The sequence below is a fragment of the Macaca thibetana genome, chromosome 12 (assembly GCF_024542745.1).
Source record: "Macaca thibetana thibetana isolate TM-01 chromosome 12, ASM2454274v1, whole genome shotgun sequence".
Taxonomy (NCBI): Eukaryota; Metazoa; Chordata; class Mammalia; order Primates; family Cercopithecidae; genus Macaca; species Macaca thibetana.
In genome coordinates, this window is record NC_065589.1 from 34,938,793 (window position 1) to 34,948,200 (window position 9,408).

Genomic DNA, 9,408 nt, shown 5'->3' on the forward strand with positions numbered 1-9,408 from the left:
ACCAGCCTGACCAACATGGATAAACCTAAAAATAAAAATAAAAATTTGCCAGACGTGGTGTCGCATGCCTGTAGTCCCAGCTACGCAAGAGGCTGAGGCAGGAGAATCACTTGAGCCCAGGAGGCAGCGGTTGCAGTGAGCGGAGATCGTACCACTGCACTCCAGCCTGGGCAACAGAGCAAGACTCAGTCTCAAAAAAAATAATTCAGGGAAATTGCATCATCTATGTCTTTAATTTCTGACAAGTCAACTATGTTCACACAAACTGTATTTTCAATACAAGGGAGGCCTGAAATGCAAACCAATGACTTCATTTGTTGCCGATCCACAGCAACAGTGATGGACTCCAACGCTGGAGGAAAAACTGGCTGCACCACATTTATGAAGAGATGGTAAAGAATATATTAATCCTGACTATTACTATACCCTGGACAATTCAAGGGATTTTTCCAGAGTAATATTCATAGATCAGATGCAATTTTCATTTGACATATACTGTAGAATATAACTTTTGGTGCTAGTTTCAGCAGCACATATACTAAAATTGGAATGATGCAGAGAAGATTAGCATGTCCCCTGCATAAGGATGACATGCAATTTCATGAAGCGTTTCATATTTTAAAAATACCTAACAGGTACTACGCTTGGTACCTGGGTAATGAAATGTTCTGGACACCAAATTCTCGTGACATGAGTTTACCTATATAACAAAACTGAACAATGTGCCCCTGAACCTAAAATAAAAGCTAAAAAAGAAAAAAAAGAATGCAATCTTTGATTAAAAAGTGACTCCTACCTTGATTTTAAGAAAATTTTTTATCATTTAGTTTAATTCCATGTAGGGATCATAAATAAATAGTCTAAGTTTGAAAAAAACATTGCGATAGAATTTACATAGCAGCATTCCCCCTTTTAAAGTATAAATTTGTTTTGTTGTTGTTGTTCATTTGTTTGAGGCAGAATCTTGCTCTGTCACCCAGACTGGAGTGCAGTGGCATGATCTCGGCTCACTGCAACCTCCACTTCCCCAGTTCAAGTGATTCTCCTGCCTCAGCCTCCCGAGTAGCTGGGATTACAGGCGCCTGCAACTATGCCTGGCTAATTTTTTTTGAGATGGAGTCTCGCCGTGTCGCTCAGGCTGGAGTGCCGTGGCACGACCTCAGCTCACTGCAACCTCTGCCTCCTGAGTTCATGCCATTCTCCTGCCTCAGCCTCCCGAGTAGCTAGGACTACGGGCCCCCACCACCACGCCCAGCTAATTTTTTTGTATTTTTAGTAGAGACAGGGTTTCACCATGTTAGCCAGGATGGTCTCGATCTCCTGATCTCGTGATCCGCCCGCCTCGGCCTCCCAAAGTGCTGGGATTACAGGCCTGAGCCACCGCGCCTGGCCCATTTTTGCATTTTTAGTAGAGACAGTGTTGCACCATGTTGGCGAGGCTGGTCTCGAACTCCTGACCTCAAGTGATCTGCCCACCTTGGTCTCCCAAAGTGCTGGGATTACAGGCCTGAGCCACCACCCTTGGCCTGGAACCCCCCTTTCCAGTTTGAATTCCCTCATGTCCTCTACTCACACCTCTGTACCTCCAGCATTACCTCCTCCTTCTTCAGTTTAAATCCCATCCATTTTACAAGTCCGACTTCAAATCACCAGTTCTTTGATAAAGCCTTCCCAAGCTATCTGACCCCCAGAGACAGCTTCCCAAATTTCACTGCATACAGTAGCTGCACGATTTGTTTGGCAAATATTCTGCCTTTCTGGCATATATTTATGGCACATTGTAGGCGCTGCATGTATGTTGAATGAATGAATGAAACTCTACACCAGATTATAAGCAAATTGAAAATCATGGCTTATGCTACGGTCTAATCCAGGGCTGTAGAGTGGTTAAGGGGAGATATATGGCAATGATGAAAATATTTGAAAAGCTTAGAAGCCCCAGGGAGGGAGGAGCATTTCCCAGAGTCCTCTCTGTTTCCTTAGTTTAGAGCAGTACCAATTTACCTTCTCTCTATGATCAAAATATTTGTGTCCCCCAAAATTCATATATTAAAAACTTAATCCTCAAGGTGAGGGATGGTATTAGCAGGTGGGCCCATTGGTGAGAGGTGACAACATGCTAGCAGCCCTCACTCTCCGCGACTCCTCGGCCTCAGCACCCACTCTGGTGGCGCTTGAGGAGCCCTTCAGCCCGACACTGCACTGTGGAAGCCCCTCTCTGGGCTGGCCAAGGCAGGAGCCAGAGCCGACTCCCTCTGTTTGCTGGGAAGGTGCGGAGGGAGAGGCGTGGGCGGGAACCCGGCCGAGCTGGGTGCTCACAGGCCAGCGCGAGTTCGGGAGGGCGCGGGCCGGCTTGGCGTGCCCCGCAGTCGGAGCCGCCAGATGGCGCTGCTGGCCCGGGCAGTGAGGGGCTTGGCACCCAAACCAGCAGCTGCGGAGGTTGTGCCAGGTCCCCCAGCACTGCCGGCCGCATGCACCACTCTTGAATTCTCGCGGGGCCTCAGCTGCCTCCCCGTGGGACAGGGCTCCAGACCTGCAGCCCGAAATGTCTGAGCCGCCCGCTCTGCTGTGGGCTCCTGCGAGGTCGGGGAGCCTCCCCTATGAGTGCCGTCCTCCACTCTGCAGTGCTCGGTCCCATCAACCGCCCAAGGGCTGAGGAGTGCGGGTGCACTGCGCGGGACTGCTGGGCAGCTTGGCCTGCAGCCGGGGTGCAGGATACACCAGGAGAAGCCAGCTGACGTCCTGAGTCTAATAGGGACTTGGAGAACCTTCATGTCTAGCTAAGGGATTGTAAACGCACCAATCAGCACGCTGTCAAAATGGACCAATCAACTCTCTGTAAAATAGACCAATCAGCAAGATGTGGGAGGGGTCAGATAAGGGAATAAAAGCAGGCCAGCAGTGGCAACCCGCTAGGGTCCCGTTCCACACTAGTGGAGCCTTAGGTGTTTTGCTCTTTGCAATAAATCTTGTTGCTCCTCACTCTTTGGGTCCACGTGGCATTTATGAGCTGTAACACTCACCACGAAGGTCTGCAGCTTCACTTTTGAAGCCAGTGAGGCCATGAACCCACCCACCAGGAGGAATGAACAACTCCAGACGCGCCACCTTTAAAAGCTGTAACACTCACCGCGAAGGTCTGCAGCTTCACTCCTGTCAGCCAGACCACAAACCCACCAGAAGGAAGAAGCTGCAGACACATCTGAACATCTGAGGGAACAAACTCTGGACACACCGTCTTTAAGAACTGTAACACTAACCGCGAGGGTCTGTGACTTCCTTCTTGAAGTCAGCAAGACCAAGAACCCACCAATTCTAGACACATGGTGAGGTTATTAGGTCATAAGAGGGGAGACCTCATGAATGGAATTAGTGCTTATGAAAGAGGCCCCAGAGGGCTGCCTTTCCCCTTCCACCACGTGAGGACACAGTGAGGTGCTGCTCACCAACCAGAAGGCAGGCCCTCCATAGACACCACACTACATCTTCCGGTGTCTTTATCAAAGACTTTCCAGCCTCCAGAACCATGAGGAAACACATCGTTTTGTTTATTTACTTATTTATTTATTTGAGACGGAGTTTCACTCTTGTTGCCCAGGCTGGAGTGCAATGGCACGATCTTGGCTCACCGCAACCGCTGCCTCCCGGGTTCAAGCGATTCTCCTGCCTCAGCCTCCCAAGTAGCTGAGACTACAGGTGTCTGCCACCACGCCTGGCTAATTTTTGTATTTTTAGCAGAGACAGGGTTTCACCATGTTGGCCAGGCTGGTCTCGATTCTTGACCTTGTGATCCCGCCTGCCTCAGCTTCCCAGAGTGCTGGGATTACAGGTGTGAGCCACCGTGCCTAGCCTTGTGATTCGATTTTTCTAGCTAATGATAATCACTTTCTGAAAATAAGTGCTTTTACTTTTATCTTAATATTTTGAAAAAATATCTTTACCAGAACTTTTCCTTCATCAGTGAATAGCGTTCATTGGACAGTTCTTCCTGGTCAAGAAAAAGGGAAAAGGAAACTTCTGGGTTACTTTGGCCTTACAATTCTAACTGCACATCCGTGGACACATCACCAAATGCTATTTGTTGTCTCACATATTTGACAGATGAGTTGAAATGCTTTTCTGTAATTCAGCAAATATTTAACATGGGAACACTGTGCTAGGCTTTTGTGAAATACATAGATGCATGAGAAAGTCTGGGCCATCCGCGGATGATAAGACACAAAGAGAGATAACTTCAGAAGAACTATTTCAGGCATCCCTTCTGAGTCACCACTGGCAATAGATTGGGCTTTAGACCAAGAAAAACGAAACCCAAGATTAAAAAAAAAAAGTCCTTTCAATTTACTGGGCAACCAACCAAAACTATAGACTTTTCAAGTTTTAGATAACATTACAAAGAATCTTTCTTGATTATACATTTGCTCTTGTAGCAACATAAAACGTTTTCTGTGTTTATAGTTAAAGTGCTGGTTATGTGACTTTTACTGTTGGGGATAGATGTGGATTTTTACTTGTGTTTAATTGTGGAGAGTGAATATATAACTCCTCTCCTCCCCAGCTCCTGCCTACCTTTCGGGGGGTGGTGAGGGGGAATCAGGAAGGAACTAAAACACAAGGCTTTTCCTCCCATTTTACATTCAAACTTGTCTCACAGGAAATGAACAAAATAGTGTTTCTCAAATGTAACATTGTACTTCTCTGTGCTATGGTACAAAAAGAGCTTTACAGGAATTTTTTTTAAGGACAAATGTGGACTTGGATTTTCTTTTCTTCTCTTTCCTTTTTTTTTTTTTTTTTTTTTGGAGACAAAAGGAGTGTCTGTCCCCAAGGCTGGAGTGCAGTGGAGCGATGTCGGCTCACTGCAACCTCCGACTCCAGAGTTCATGCAATTCTCCTGTCTCAGCCTTCTAAGTAGCTGGGATTACAGGCGCCTGCCACCACACCTGGCTAATTTTTGTATTTTTAGTAGAGACAGGGTTTCGCCATATTGGCCAGGCTGGTTTTGAACTCCTGACCTCATGTGATCCACCCACCTCAGCCTCCCAAAGTGTTGGGATTACAGGTGTGAGCCACCGCGCCTGGCCAAGAACTTGGATTTTCATTTCCTGAAGAATACATTCAAGATCTGCAAAATCTCATCCCAAATCATTTCCAGCTTTATCTACATATCCACCCTTACTCCATGTACCCAGCAATATCCTGTGAAGCATGTGGAATATTTTTATTTCCATATCTGGATTCCATCCCCCCTTTAAAATGCCCTTCTATCTTTTCTTTCCTCACAATCCTACTGCTAAAATCCTCATCTTTCAAGGCACATCTTCAAAGAGGAGGCATCCTTAAAGCATCCCACTCACCATTCTCCAAACTAGTATTTCCCCTTTCCTGAATTTTAATAATTTTCTATAATGAAGAGTTATTGTGGCCGGAGCAGTGGCTCATGCCTGTAATCCAGCACTTTGGGAGGCTGAGGTGGGCACATCACGTGAGGTCAGGAGTTTGAGACCAGCCTGGCCAACATGGTGAAACATCATCTGTACTAAAAATACAAAAACTAGCTGGACATGGTGATGCACGCCTGTAGTTCCAGCTACTCGGGAGGCTGAGGCAGGAGAATCGCTTGACCCTGGGAGGTGGAGGTTGCAGTGACCTGAGATTGGCCACTGTTCTCCAGCCTGGGCGACAGAGTGAGACTCCATCTCAAAAAAAAAAAAAAAAAAAAAAAAGAAAAAGAAAAAAGAAAAAAAAAGTTATTGCTTTTGTAATCAGAAATAGAAATTAAATGGTTTGCCTTTGCTTTATTGGTAAATTAAAACAAAGAAATAAAAACTAAAAAGTATGAAATAGCTTGCCAAATAAAACATGAACATAACATTTTTTTTTCTTTTTTTTTTTTTTTTTTTTTTTGAGGCCGATTCGATCTTTGCTTACTGCAACCTCCTCCCCCCAGGGTGAAGTGATTCTTCTGCCTCAGCCTCCCTAGTAGCTGGGGTTACAGGCACGTGCCACCACACCCAGCTAATTTTTGTATTTTTAGTAGAGACAGGTTTCATTGGCCAGGCTGGTCTTGAACTCCTGACCTCAGGTGATCCACTGGCCTAGCCTCCCAAAGTGCTGGGATTATAGGCGTGAGCCACTGTGCCCAGCCTAAACTTTTGCACCTTGAATATTAGCAGAAGGACACAACTGATAACTGCCTAAGACGTGAGTCAGCCTCATTCTCTGATGAATCTCTCCCCCTCTCCCACCTTCAGCCCCTACCCTCATTCCAAACATGTAGCAATAAAAAGTTTACAAGAAGGGGAAATTAAAATGATATAGTTGGTTCAGAATGCAAAAACATACATACCTCCATGGCACAGAAACAAACAAAAATTACACAGTGAAGAGAGCTGAATTGCAGCTGTATACCTACTTGTCTTCTGTTCATACGCCCAAGGCTTTGGCTCCCACAGGGTAGTGAAGAGTAGCAGTAGACAACATCACGCAGAGAGCTTTGAGGATGGGGACTAGCGATAGGGCTCCCTCTTGTGATGGAGCCTGAAAAAAAGTTGGATACCCCATGGCTTAAAGCTACCGAAGCAGAAGTCGGGAAAGAGGAATTCAGGGACAGAGCCTAATGCCTAATGTAGTGAAGGAATCAAAAGAAAAAAATACAACATTTTAATGGAAGATTTTTTAAATGACACATTAACACATGTCATAGTCCTATAAATTTTTCTCAAATTGACATGTGAGTTTAATTTTTTGGTATTCCTGCCTTATTTTGATAGTGTAAATATGTGATAATTGTGGTATTGTAAATACTGTGATATTTACAATATCAAAGTAAGGCAGGAATACCAAGAAAAAATGCCGTGTTTCTGCTTCTGAGCTGAGGTCCCAGGCTGCTATGTGGAGGGAAAGGCAATACTGTCAGGTAGGAAAAAGAGCAGGGAGGGAACAGGAAGGAGAAAATAGATAAAAGACTACAGCTCTTTCCGCTCAGAATAGCCTCCTGCAAAGTAAAGTTCAGAACCACATTAAAATATTTTACATAAGAAAGAGTATGAATTCCACCTCCCCAGTTAAGAGTATAAATTCACTCTAGATAAAATTAGGCCTGGCATGGTGGCTCTTCCCTGTAATCTCAGCATTTTGAGAGATCAGGAGTTTGAGACCAGCCTGGGCAACACAGTGTGGCCTTAACCTTAACCTAAAAATAAAAAAATTAGCCAGGTGTAGTGGCTCACTTCTGCAGTTCCAGCTAGTCAGGAGGCTGGGGTGGGAGGATGGCTTGAGCCCGGGAGGATGGCTTGAGCCCGGGAGATTGAAGCGGCAGTGAGCCATGATCGTGCCACTGCACTCCAGCCTGGGCTGCAAAGCAAGACTGTCTCAATAGTAATAATAATGATAATAATAATAATAATTTTGTGGAACTGTTTGATAAGGAATTGAAAATAAATGTGCTTATGATACTTAAAGAGATAAAGATATTTCCTCCATTAAAAAAGAACAAGAAAGTAGGAAGCAAAAAAAAAAAACTATTATGGAAGAATAAAGAGGTAGATCTGAAAGAGAACAAGTAGAAATTTAAAAATAGACATTAAAATTTAAAAATCAATTGAAAAAAATGAACTCTAGGCTGGATACCTTTGAAAAGGGGATTACTGAATTGGAGTGGAGGAATTCACGCAATCATGACCAAAGACGAGAATAACATGAGAGAACCATGGAGGAGTATTGAGGTTAGATTGCGAGGATTCCAGAAGAAAATGAAGGGAAAGTTGAATTTTTACAAAAGTGTGTTACAAACCAAAAGGATAAAGAAGTCAATTCATTACAGAACAATTTTAAAACATCAAGAACAACAAGAAAATCTTAAGGGCTATCAGAGATAAAAGACTATCAGAGATAAAAGATTGGGGGAAAGGAATGACAATTAGGCAACCGTCTTCTCAACTGAGAGATTAAATGCCACAAAGAAGCCAGTGAAGTAGTATCTTCAAGGTGCTGAGGGAAAACAGTATCTACACTGCTGAACTACTGCAATGTAGGTGCAAAATAAAACAAGCTTTCATTTTTTTCCACAAAAATATATTTAATAAGATTATTATCTAAAATTAAATGATATTTTTGACATTTTGTCAATAATTCAAACTCTTACCAATAATTCAAACTCATTGATACCTAACTGGGAGTGCTTTGTATTTTGGAAGATTCCCTAAACTAAAAATATATTCATGGCTGGGCACGGTGGCTCACTCCTGTAACCCCAGCACTTTGGAAGGCCGAGGTGGGCAGATCACAAGGTCAGGAGTTAAAGACCAGTGCCCTCATGAAAGAGGCCCCAGAGGGCCAATATGGTGAAACCCCAACTCTACTAAAAATACAAAAATTAGGCCGGGCGCGGTGGCTCAAGCCTGTAATCCCAGCACTTTGGGAGGCCGAGACGGGCGGATCACGAGGTCAGGAGATCGAGACCATCCTGGCTAACACAGTGAAACCCCGTCTCTACTAAAAATACAAAAACTTAGCCGGGCGAGGTGGCGGGCGCCTGTAGTCCCAGCTACTCGGGAGGCTGAGGCAGGAGAATGGCGTGAACCCGGGAGGCGGAGCTTGCAGTGAGCTGAGATCTGGCCACTGCACTCCAGCCTGGGTGACGGAGCGAGACTCCGTCTCAAAAAAAAAAAAAAAAAAAAAAAAAATACAAAAATTAGCCAGGTGTGGTGGTGGGCGCCTGTAGTCCCACCTACTGGGGAGGCTGAGGCAGCAGAATCACTTCAACTGGGGAGGTGGAGGTTGCAGTGAGCTGAGATCATGCCACTGCCCTCTGGCCTGGGTGACAGAGTGAGACCCTGTCTCAAAAAAATATATATATATATTATATATATATAAAAATATGTGTGTGTATATATATTTACATATTTACAACATATGTAAATATAACTGAAGGACTACTTCAAATGTTGAAATTCACAGAATTCTAAAGATTTATAGCCTAGAAGTATCATAAACTTGTCTGCAGTCAAACATACTGTGCTAATTACGAAAAAATGTCTTAACAACTATTAAACCAAAAGGAGAAAAAAATTGAGGGGAAATACATGGTTTTAAAGTCCTGTGACAAACGGAAGATTAGTAATTGCGGTGTTTCCCATTAAAAGTAATGGCAAAAACCACAATTACTTTTGCACCAACCTAATAAAAAGTAGTAATACAGGCCGGGTACAGTGGCTCACGCCTGTAATCTTTCGGAGGCTGAGGCGGGCGGATCGCGAGGTCAGGAGATTAAGAGTATCCTGGCTAACACGGTGAAACCCTGTCTCCACCTAAAAAAAAAAAAAAAAAAAAAAAAAAAATATTAGTTGGGCATGGTGGCTGGCGCCTGCAGTCCCAGCTACTCGGGAGGCTGAGGCAGGAGAATGG

General features: G+C 44.4%; 1 non-coding gene across 1 annotated transcript; it reads left to right on the plus strand.

Moving 5' to 3' along the window:
- Window positions 1-514: 514 nt before the first annotated feature.
- Window positions 515-621, plus strand: LOC126933345 (U6 spliceosomal RNA). The gene has a single exon (XR_007718568.1). It is a non-coding gene; the product is annotated as a U6 spliceosomal RNA (small nuclear RNA).
- Window positions 622-9,408: the final 8,787 nt, after the last annotated feature.